The sequence below is a fragment of the Anser cygnoides genome, chromosome 8, assembly GCF_040182565.1.
Source record: "Anser cygnoides isolate HZ-2024a breed goose chromosome 8, Taihu_goose_T2T_genome, whole genome shotgun sequence".
In the NCBI taxonomy this organism is placed as follows: Eukaryota; Metazoa; Chordata; class Aves; order Anseriformes; family Anatidae; genus Anser; species Anser cygnoides.
In genome coordinates, this window is record NC_089880.1 from 5,063,548 (window position 1) to 5,075,616 (window position 12,069).

Consider the following 12,069-nt stretch of genomic DNA (forward strand, 5'->3'; position numbering starts at 1 on the left):
CCAGTATAGCTTGCAAGAAACTCAGGGGGCAGCACTTTCACCTTCCTCAGACTATATGCACCATGATGAAATATAACTGTGTGATGTTCTTTTGCTGTCTTGTAATCGTGTGTTTTTCCTAGCACATTTCTTGACATCAGCAAAAGTAGAGACATCTCTCAGTATATGAAGGGGTCATTTTACTGGGAATAACTAATGCACTGGAAAGAACAGGATGCTTTTCTTGTTGCTTTCCATGTGTTTCAGGGACACTGACGTGGCTTAAAGTACTGTGTTTCTAGCTTCACACAGATGTTGACACCTTCTCCAACTTGAACTTTCTCTACTTATGTTCACTGCACACAAATGAATTTTGCAAAATAATTGCCTGTCAAAAAGGTCACCACTCACTGCATTCTCCCTGACTTCAGTTCTTTTGATTTGGGTAGACGAATGTTTCATCCTTGCCTGATTTCTGATGCAGATTTATGTTTTCTAGGAGTTTTCTGTTGAGTGATAGTACTGGGGGAAAAAAGTGAATTACACAGCTTCAGTGAAGTGGACCCCTGTAGAAAGATCTCTCTCTCTTTTTAGAGGAGAGTAGAGGAATGAGAATAGGAGATTAGTAGAATAACCTCTGCTAGGTGAAATATTAACAGGCTTCTTTCTGTCATTTTTCAAGGGAGAGAAATATATGAATGCATGCATACAGACAGAATAAACAACAGCATTTCTTTTCATGATTCTATCTTCAAGAAGTGTAATAGACCATTTACTATTGCCAGTAATAACTTACAGCTTCACTGGACTGCCCCACTTCCATTGCCTAAGGTTTTGAAGGACAAACTCAAGGCTTTCTCTGTTCCTCACCCAACTCTTTGGGCTACAGAATGGCTCAGTGTCCATTGGTTCTTTCATTCAGATGCCCAAGAGCAAGGGAGGACCGATGATATTAAAAGAAATGATAAAAAATAGCATTGTTCACTACACATTACCTCAGGTACCCAAAGTCTATAGCAACATTAGCATTACTATTTTTTTTTTTCTAATTAGAATGCAAAGAAGCCTTTTCAGTTAACACAGGCAAAGCTGGCCTGGCTGGATATAGCAGCATTGCATGCTGTGCATTGTTAACATATTCTGATTGGATTTTATACCCTTACACAGCTCCAAAAGTAGGAGAATGATGTGTCTGCAAGTTGGATGCATATTTGTTGCTGTATGTGTATTGACGATAGAATTTGTACAGTTTCTGGTAAAAAAAAAAATCTTAGATTTTTAACTGAATGTGTACTAATTGGAGTTGCCACCGGAAACACCAACATGAGAGATTAAAACCTGTTGGCTCATGTAAGAAATAAAGCTAGTGTTTAGGTTAGCGTTAGGAATTAAAGGCTCAAATGACATGAGAACAGTTTGAAACAAAGGCTCTCCTAATGTGAGAAGGGGACTGTCATTGACAGGAGCCTAAACATTCACCTCTATTTTGCTGCAGGGCTTTATCCCCTTTTTAATATGGTTAATGTTGAGAATTTAAAAATTTAACCTATAAAAACTGCATTCTGTTCCTCAGCATCATGAAGAAAAGAATAAGCCTGGATAAAAGCAAGACAATAACTTACACTATAGGGAAGATGCCTTGTAGATAAATAAATATAATCCTTCCAGAAATTCTGTCAGAAACAAGGGATACTTTTTGTATTTAAGGAAGTTTTCTATTATAATGTAGGCTCAAGTCCTCACCTAGAAAGCCAGGAAAATTAAACTGATCTACTGGAAACTGCTTCTCCTCTAGTAGCTGCTGTCTCTTTGCTCCCAGTAGGCATCACTGCTTTCCCATTGTCTGTTCCTATGTCCTCCTCCCTTTCTGATTCTTGCTTCACTTTCTGCTCCCCTCTAGAGTTCTCTGGGAGGGAAGACAAAGGCATGTGAGGCTTTTCTTCAGTTTTAGGACTCAGCTGCCAGGTTTCATAAAGTTAGGCTTAGGATAGGGTTAAGCCAGGGTTTGGAATACAAAGTGTCAAGGTATTAATTTATTGTGAGGTTCTGCAGTTCTCCAGAGATAAAATGATGACTGAACGTAAAGTTTTATTTTACTTTTTTTTCCTGTAATGATTAGTTTCTAGCTATTAATTAAGTTATGAAAGACAGAAATCCCTACCGGACCCTCCATGCTTCTTACTGCCAACCATCCCCACTCCCTTCCTCACTTAGGCGTTTAGGGTTAGGATTAAGGAACCTAAAGTGTCATCAGCCCTGATTGGTAGTGGATTGTGCTGAAACTCAGACCTAAGAACAGATAGAATCCAAAACCTATGTTTTGCTGTGAGGATTGATACCCTGGTAATAAATAATGTTAAAATAGGAGAGAGTTTGGAAACAAAAGCACCAAGAACTGTAATGTGGACCTTACAGTCCCTGAAGAAGCTTAAAGAGACTTGAGTCAGAAAAGCCATTGCTCCTTACAGTTCTATAGTATAGTGATTAACACAGGTCTCTAAGTAATTTATATATGAGAGGTTTATATATGGGGTTTGGTCAAGGTTTTGGAAATTCTATTTTTTTTTTTAATTTCAGATTTTGCAGATTGTACAAAGATTGCTGGGTTTGATAGAAACCAATACCTGATGATGTCTCTCCTTGTAGGCATTCATATTAATATTAGCAATACGAAAAGAGCAAAGATTTGGCATAGGGTTAGGGCTGAGGAGTTTGAAGTCTTAAGAACTTAAGATTGTTCCTGGACCCTGTTGAACCTTGGAGATAGTAATTGTGTTAATCTGGATAGAAACCTGTGCTTTGAGCTGCATCAGTCCAATGGAACTAGTATACTATATGTTTAAGAGGTAGGTATGACAGAGTTAGGGTGAATTTTTTAGCAAAGAACTCTGACCTTTCTGAAATTCCCCCCAAATTTAAGAGTATGACCAGTGTTAGTGGAAGCCACTAACTAATACTGTTTTTAACTATGGGGGTTGCTCCCTTATGTGCTAGTTAATACAACTTACAGTTAGTGTTCAAGTAATTGTGTTACAGTTTGAGAATTGTAACTGTCCTAAATCTTGAGTAATGCTCAACTGTGCCAGGCAGCCAGAGATGAGTATCAGGGAGGTATTAATAGAATCTGATGTACTGTTTTACAATATCCTGTAGAAATTGGTGTCTCTCTTAAAAAGAAAACTACTACTAGAAATGAGTTTAATGCTGACACTCGCATCCTGAATTGCCACAGTTTTCACTTACATTTGGAACCTGTGGGAAACAAGGAGATAAGAAAGAAGAAATAATTGACAGAAGCCACTGCCTTATACCAGTCATCAGAAACCAATGCCTTAGTCTCCTGTAGGCTAAGAATAAGTCTGGTGTTAGGCAGAGGGTTTAGGTCTTAGCAAAATAAAGCATCAAGAGGTAAATTCATTTCTCATAAATGTATAAATCTTGGCAGCAAGCTTTCTGCTAGTGTAGTTAGCAGCCAAAGCCTTTCGTCGTTTTCTTCCTCCAGAGAAAATAATATTTCTACACCAGATGTAGAAATAAGCTTAGGGTCTATATTCTGTTTTACAGTTGGAATTCATTCTCTAGGACTGAACAAGGCTTTTGTTACACTTGAGGTTAGTTGTTTTAATATAGTGTGTCTGCATCCCTGAGTAATGTTCTATTATTCTACAGGGTCCCTTGCAGATAAGCATAAAAACAGTATAAATGAAAGGTAGAGACTGAATTTATCTTATATTACATCAGTAAGTTCATATGTATAAATTACAAATTAGTGTTGGACTCTGTAAAGCCTACAGAGGTGAGAATTGGGCAGATACTTCTAGAAGCCTTATACTGTCTATTCCTGTGTCAGTCTCCATAGGGATACTTGCCCTAGGAGAGTGGTGTTAGTATTTGAAAGAGATTAAAGGTAGGTCTTTGGAAATGGACAAGCAAGTACAAAGGGCACACCTTATGGTACACCTACAGTGTTCCCAGAAATAAGAATTAATAAGATTCAGCTTATATGAATAGAATCCAATGGCTTTTTGTCTAATAATTGATCCTGTATTAATAATCCCAGAATCACAGCCTGCGTACCTCTGGAGCAAACCCTGCATGTACTGCTGTCAACAAAATAAAACAGAATATAGAATATATAATGCAAGAGTTAGGGATGGACTACAGGAATTAGAGTTAGGATTAATGTTTGGGAATCTCTATTTATACAATTTAGTAAATAAAATGGGCCAGGGACTCTTCTGTGGCCCTGATGTGGCTGGTCTTCTGGATAGGGTTGAGATTAGATTTACTATCTAGAATTCAGTTTATTGCTAGTCTCTGGTAGGTTCTTAGGGGTAGGACAGAGACCAGTGATGCTACAGAAGCCATTTGTCCTCTTTTAGTAATGATTTACAGTCTTCCAGATTATGATTTGGGAAGTGTTGAGGCCCCCATTCATTGTAAGTTTATACAGATTTGAAGAGTTAGGAAGATTACTGATTGGATCTAGACATATCAAGTGGACTGGTACCATCAAAAGCCAATATCTTATTTTCAGTTTACTATCTTTTTCATCTGCTAAACTTAGATATGGTTGTCATTAAAGCTAAATACCAAAAAAAAAAAAAAAAAAAAAAGAAAAAAAAAAGAATTCAGGAATTCAGGAGACTGGGTTATTGCAGGGGAATATGAAGCAGATTGTTGCCGTTGGTGTCCCATGCCTTTTTTTTTTCCAGGACTGTATCTGTATTTAGCTACCTGGGTATACTGAAGGTAGGGATAAGACTGTCTTTAAGATTAGGGTAGAAAAATAATATCTTCAAGACCTACTTATGAAAGCTTGTGGGAATAGGAAGTTTGATGGCATCATCCTGAGCTTATTTTCTTTTCGATAACCACATGTATGTATATAAAATTAGGGGTTAGTGGTGCAGTTTAGACATATTGTTTGGAAAATCAAATGTTGAGCATGCTGGATAACTGTTGGGTTCTGCACAGCCCATTTTTATAAGAAAGCTCTGATGTTTTCATGGGTCATAATCTTAGTTCAGATATTGTATAAGTGTTGCCAAAGATATGACACCTAAAGTTATAAATCAGGACAGTCTATACAGCAGTGAAAGTAAGGTTTAGAATTGGGGTTATGTTTAGTGCTTAAGGCAATAAAAATTCAAATGTCTTGCTGTTTCCAGACTGCATGGCATGCTACTGTTAACGAGGGTGCGTCATCTTTTGTTTTGCTGTAAGTGCTGGTTACCTAGCTATGCGTTAAAGTTGGGCTTGAGAATTTGCTCTGAGACCCTGAATTATCAGTTGATTTTGACTGATATTCCTGATTTGTGACTGATCTTCCTGCACCTTTCTTGGTAGAGATAAAATATTGCTGAAATACCATTTTACAGCATATAAACAGTACATTACTATCCTGTATAGCAAACAGCAAGAAGTGTCAAATATCATGCAGTATTGCTAACCCAGCCTGGCAATTTGGATAAAGTTTTGGGGGGTTATTTAAGCCAAACTCCATTCCCTTTTAAGGCTCCCCTACTGATACTATAGCACAGCACAGTATGATTGATATAGCAGCCCACCATTCCTTTTTTTTTTTTTTAATCCACATGGATTTCTTCTGGGTATCTATGCAGGTCACAACCTTTTGTAATCATAATTATGCTTCATTCAAGAGAAAAAAAAATGTCTTCAATAAGTGTACTGTGTAACATGTCTTCTAAAACATGACTTATTAAGGATGCCAGAATTTTCCTTGTTCAAGACAACTGCAAATGCAACTTCCAGATTTGATATTGGGATTATCTTCTCAGTTTCTGTCGAGTTTTTATATACACACAAGTAATGGCCCCGTCTACATTTTGACTACTGTTTCTAAATTTGTGCAACACCCCATTGAAACTTACCTTTAATTGCAAGTCTTTTGTGGTTTTGCAACACACTTGCCTCAAATATTTGTCTTTAATTGTTAGAATCTAAATGGTCCTTTCTTTCTTTTGTTTTTACTATTTATCTAAGACTTGATTTTGATGCAGACCAGTTGAAACAGATACATGGACTGAGGGAACTAATAGGACTGTTTGGAGAAGCTCAGTTACTTTGTTTGTCAACTGTGTATCTGACTATCAGACAAAGTCTTACTGATCAGTTTTGCTTTGATCAGTTTTGTTCTTGAAGCAGTGGGCCAGCATCTACATACCACATTCCATTTTTAATTATGACTTGTAGCAAATTAAGAACACAGATGTTTACGTATAAAAGGCCTCTTACAGGCCCTATTCTACATTGTTCTGTGGCACTGTTTTGTTTTGGGGGAGTACTGGCAGCCTATCTAATACACAAGGAGGCAGTGCAGGCACAGACTAATGGGCTACATGTGTCACACACTTGTAGCACGTTTATTAGTTTCAGGCACTGCTATTGCCCTCACAGTCCCTTTGAACTGGGGGGAATTAAAGACAGTGAGAGGACTAAGAAGGTGGATAGCTAAGAGCAAACTGAATTATGTCTGTCCTGACAGTCCTGTACTTCCACTTCCGATGCATAGACATCTCTCAGCTGACTCACTTATTGAAGTACTTTGAAGTAGAATAAAAGTTCTATAAGAAAGAGCACTGAGAACACAAAGATAACATTTCAGGGAGGCCTTCTGCCTTCTGCCCTGTCTCATGCCTGCCCTTTCATTTACCCAAGTTCTAGAAGATCAGGATGATAAACTCAATTTGCATATAAGTAAATAAAAATAAAAAATACAGTAGTACATTATTGTTCAATAAATATTTAAGTGCCATTATATTAAACTCATTTTCCTCCAAAATAATGTGTCCTGTGAAAGGACTTGCTGGGATTGCATTGACAACTGTTTTGGAATATGAGAGTGCTGCCAGACTTTCTCATTATTGACCTTGGTTTGTAAAAAAAGATTTAAAATGGCCATTTTAATAGCACTAGCTGATGATAACTGAATCACATGCATTATCATGCCATGTAATTACTCTTCGTTAAAGACGTAATTCTATCTCACAGAAAAAAATAGAAATCCCTTTGACAAAAGTAGTTGAGTTATGTGTAGTTGCATTAAAATTAAGATATGACAAAGCTTTTAATTTGATTTGGTGCCTTTTAATTGTTTAAGACTTGAAAACTCTGTTTAGGGCTGTCCAGGCCATTTTGAAATGTGAGGCAGCCTTCAGTGCATAAGCCCAAACAAAATCTTTGGGACTAGTCCCAGGAGGCCAGTTGGCTGTGCATGTTAACAGCAGTTCCCAGAAGGCATCAAGTAGTTCATGTGACAGGGAATAATGAAACAAGGATTGCACTAAAACTGCCAAATTGCTTTGAGCTTCCTGTTCATGGGCATGGATTTCTGCAGAGCACATAATTCTTCTCTTAAAGGCAGTGTATTGACATTTTGTTTGTGCATTTCTATGGATGTTGAAAAGGCAAATCTCTTGGAAATATTATTTTAATCCACGATAAATAAGTAGTTTTTCTCATTAGTAAATAAGCAGTTTTCAGAAGACACCCCTTTCTTACATTGCTTAATGTAATTAAATGTGAATACTTGCTTCTGAAGTTAGGATAACCAGAGAATATAGCTGCTCTGTGAAAATCACAAAAGGGTAAGTAAATACAGGACCAGCAGAACATCTGTATGTACATTGTCCTATTTGATGATATCTTGAAATTTTGACTCACATTTTTTCTGCATAATGTTTGTTATAGTCAATGATCGATAAGTTGATTGCTACTTCATTCAGTCTTAATGGTATTAATTTCCCCTTAACACTTTACAAACACATCAAACAAGTGCTCACATACTTTGTTAAGCCTGCTGCAGTCTGTAATAATCTCAAGAGCCCATATTTTGAATTTTTTTCCCCAGAAAGTGATTATTTTTCTAGACAATAGCATGAAAATTATTAACTTTATCAGGAAAACATCAAGTTTTTCTTTCAATACATATCTTCAAAGCAGCAGTGGGTGTCCAGGCCCTGCTGTCTGCCAGGCACGTTGCCCAAACTATAAAATAATTAGATTCGTTTGTAGCTACTCTGGACTGAAACAAAAAGTAATGAGGTCTACTAGCATGGTTGTAGCTGAGGAAGATGAAAACAGAACACTGGAAAAACATATATTCTTAGAAACAAAATGTAAAACTGTAGGTTAAAATCTAGCTTAATTTATTGTTATTAATTTCATGAGATGTTATAAAATATGCAATAAAAAGATAGGGGTATGAATGTTCACATTTGGATTCTCAGTTAAAGGAATACAAATTCATTACATTGCTTTTTTTCCACTACTGTATTGTTTTATGTGATTCTGACACTTGAGATTAAAGTACTAGGCTACTGATTCCTAAATTATCATAGTAATTAATACATTCTATTAGATAATATCTGCACTAGATGCTAGAGAGTTCAGAGTGAAATAATTTGAATATTTAATTTGTTCTGGTAATTTTCACATAGCTTATGAGAATGTAAATATTTTGCTCATTTATATACTAAATGTTCAATAGGTATAATGAAAAAAATTATAAATCTCTATATAGTTCCTTAAGATTAGGTTGTTAATGTTTAAAAGCTAAACATAAATCAGAAAAGAAAAAAAAAAATCTGAACATTCCAAAGCATAGTACTGTCAGATGACTATAAAACAAGTTGCAAAATTTCTAAAATACAGTCAACAAAATAACGAGGGCTGAAATGTACCTATTTATTTGTACCACTGTCAGACATCAAAATCAGAGATCACTGCTCTGTACCAGGTGCAGTATTAACATAGGTTCCGAATATCCAGAGAAATCCAGGTTCAGATATGCTTTTGGCATCTACAGGGTATGTCTACAGATTCTGAAGTGTAAGAGTCAATGTTTATTTTGCCTTATGTTAAGGATTAATCTGCTAAATCCAGTTTGATTCCAACTGATGACTCTAGCAATTTTCCAGAATATTTTACATCGTTTAGTCTTCTAATTCTCTACCAGATTATAATCAGATTTGAGAGTGAAATTGAGAAATGGAGAGAAAATTTATGTACTTGACTCCAAATATTGATTATTTGGCTGTCTTGCTAAGTAGCCAATAATTGCTTTGACTCCTTCAGTTCTCCTAAAGTTAGACTTTAAGGATCATCATATTTGCAGACACTGGTATTTTGAACATTGGTCTGTATTATGCCAAGAGGATTTTATATGTCTGTTTTTATTTTCAGATATATAAAAAGCTCAAAATTCATTCCAGATGATGTATAGCAAACTTGTCTGTTACTTTCCTGTAGGTAAGAACATCCAACCTGTCTTCACCATAAATACTCTTTCTATCCTTTATTTATTCCCACATCTGCAAGCCAGCTATGGCTCTGATCCTTCTAGTATTTGGGTAGGTGCTGAATATTTAAGTGTGTAAGTATATCCATCTACTTTATTGGGGTGTATATATGTCTCTTTATCTCCCCCAGGGCTAGGTCCAACTACTGCAAGGTAGCTAGACATTTTTAAAATCACTGCATGTAAGCTTTTTTTTTTTTATGGAAAGTAGAATCTCTATATATGTGTTGGGTATCTATAAGACACCTAAGACACAGGTAAAACAGAATCCTGTTACTATTATTTTGAATTGGAGGAGAGTTGAAGTGAAAAAAAAAATTTAAAAAAAAAAAAGGATGATTAGTTGCCTTTAGAAAATCTTCCATTTGACCCCAAATTATTCTGGTACTAAAAATCTTGAAACACCTACAGGAAGGTATGAGCAAGAAAGGCTTATTTGCAGAGCTGTGTTTGGGAGAGAAGAACTGCTAAATAAAAATGAACATTCAGTCTCCACCACTCAGCAATGCCTACACTGCTAAGACCCAGGGAAAGAAATTGATGAAATATTGATGCTAAAATCTAGTAGAACAATCTCAGGTAGTATCTTCACTTCAGTCCTTCAGTTTTAACTTTTTGAATAACTTAAATTCCCACAAACCCACAGCAAATTGCACTTAATTGAATATGTTCTAATAGGATCAGAATTACCTACATTTTATGATATTGAGACAAATTTCTTCAAGAATACAAGACAGTATAAATATTGACTTTATTGGACTCATGACAGATTATTAGAGTTCTGAATTTGGCCTGTTTGCCTTTGGAGCCTAAAGTGAATGTTTTTTGAATGACAGTGTAACAAGAAAGATGCATTTTGACAGGAATGAGAATAATGAACAGGCAGCTGGAAATACCTAGGCATGTTATGCTTCTTGGCAGGCTTCACAAGCAGAGCTGCTGACTTGGGAGTTGCCTGTGGGTCTGTCACTTTGTTCGTCTCTATTGGGGTTGATTTTTCAGAACTACTTTGTCTGCAAGGCATCATTTCCCCTATGGCTTACCTTTGCCTGTAAGGAATTTAAATGTTATCTGTTTTGAATATGTTTTAAATTCCAAAAAAAAAAAACAAACTCTTAAGCTGTTTCTTTATTACAAAAAGTAATGGGAAAGAGATGGTGGCTTGACATCCCATTATTTGTTTAGAAACATCATTTGTGACAGCATATCTTTATGATATGTTTCTGTAACTCACTGGAATTACTGGTTTTTGAGAAAAAAATAATATAGAAAACCCATGAAATTACTCTACAAAATGAAGCTGCTACTTTAGTTAGTATTAGTTACCCTTAAACTGTTAGTCACACTGTGAACTCTTATCTAATACTACACTGAGAAAAAGGAAATGTTACACGAACAATGTGTTAAAAATTGTGGTGATTGAGAGCAACACTACGCTGTCACAGCAGATATTCATAAAATTTCAAACACCTAGACTGATCAGACAATAAAAAATGGAATGAAAGAACGCACAGTCTGATTTCAAACATGTCAAGCTAGTACAGTCTGCTAACTTTGAAACCTGACCACAAGTTTGTGTTGCCCACTTTTTCTGTTTAATTTCCAGCTGTGGGAGCCACAGGAATGGGCTGCAGGCATGGGAATGCTGCTGTCTGTTCAACAGGGAGTCTCCCTGTTCCTGACTTCCCCTCCCCAAAGGCAAAAAGGACTGGCCAGTAAAACAGTCACTTCTTTCTGTGCAGAAGACAGCAGGAAGAAATGCAGGAATTATTTTATTTCTGAAAAATTCCCCTTAAAAGTGGATGTTTAGTGCTTTGCTTCCTCTCTGACTTGCCAGGTGTCTCACTTTAAAGTATCATCCTTGTATCTTAAAACAAACAAACAATATGTTTAATCAGATTAAACTGATGCCAGCCTGCTATAAGTCTACGCCAAATCTGTTTGGGGAGCTAAAAAACAACCAAACAAACAACCCCCCCCAAAAACAAAACAAAACAAAACAACCAAACAAAAAAACCCAACCACAAAAAACCACCACCACCAACACAGCAAACTGTCTTAATAAAGTAGTAAATAGTAAAGACTATTTTCTGAGGAAAGATGGCTTGTCTCAAAAAACAAGAGACTTAAACTCTGCCCTGTTATTTGTGTTCCTTCTCTGTTAAAACATTGCTGTCTACAAAAGAAATATGCTATTATATCCATCCAGCAAATAGTTGAAAGTGAGACTAAAAACTTTCATTTTAAGTGAAAAATTAGGAGATCAGTGACCTTTATTAAATTAATCGCATGTTGAAGAAAAGCTTTGCAGAGGTCCACATGTGAGAACTTCAAAGGGTTCTCCACTGTTGTGGTACTGCCAGGAGTGGCACAGAACACCCTGCTGTACTGCAAAAGTAAGCAAGCAGAATTCAACAGTCACGTAATTTTAAAGTTAACAAAAGCTGTTGAGAAGTGTCTTTAATTCATGGCATGACAGATTTTGTATTGTTTCGCTTGTTTGATTACAGCTTATTGTGTGTTACACTTTATTAAAAAGGTGAAAATAGGTCTGTCTGCTAGTTTTGGACTGTTGAGGTTTTTATGAAGTTCAGGTGAACTTTCACAAAGGGAAGGGATAATAGAGCTTCCCTGGAATCAGTTTCTGAGTGTTAGCAGCCATGCCCAGCTGGCAAAACTTCTGCTGCTCAGTGCTAGCACCTGGGGAGTTTGCATTATAAGAGGACCTGGGAAATACTTGTAAGAGGTATGGACTAGTTAGGTATGAG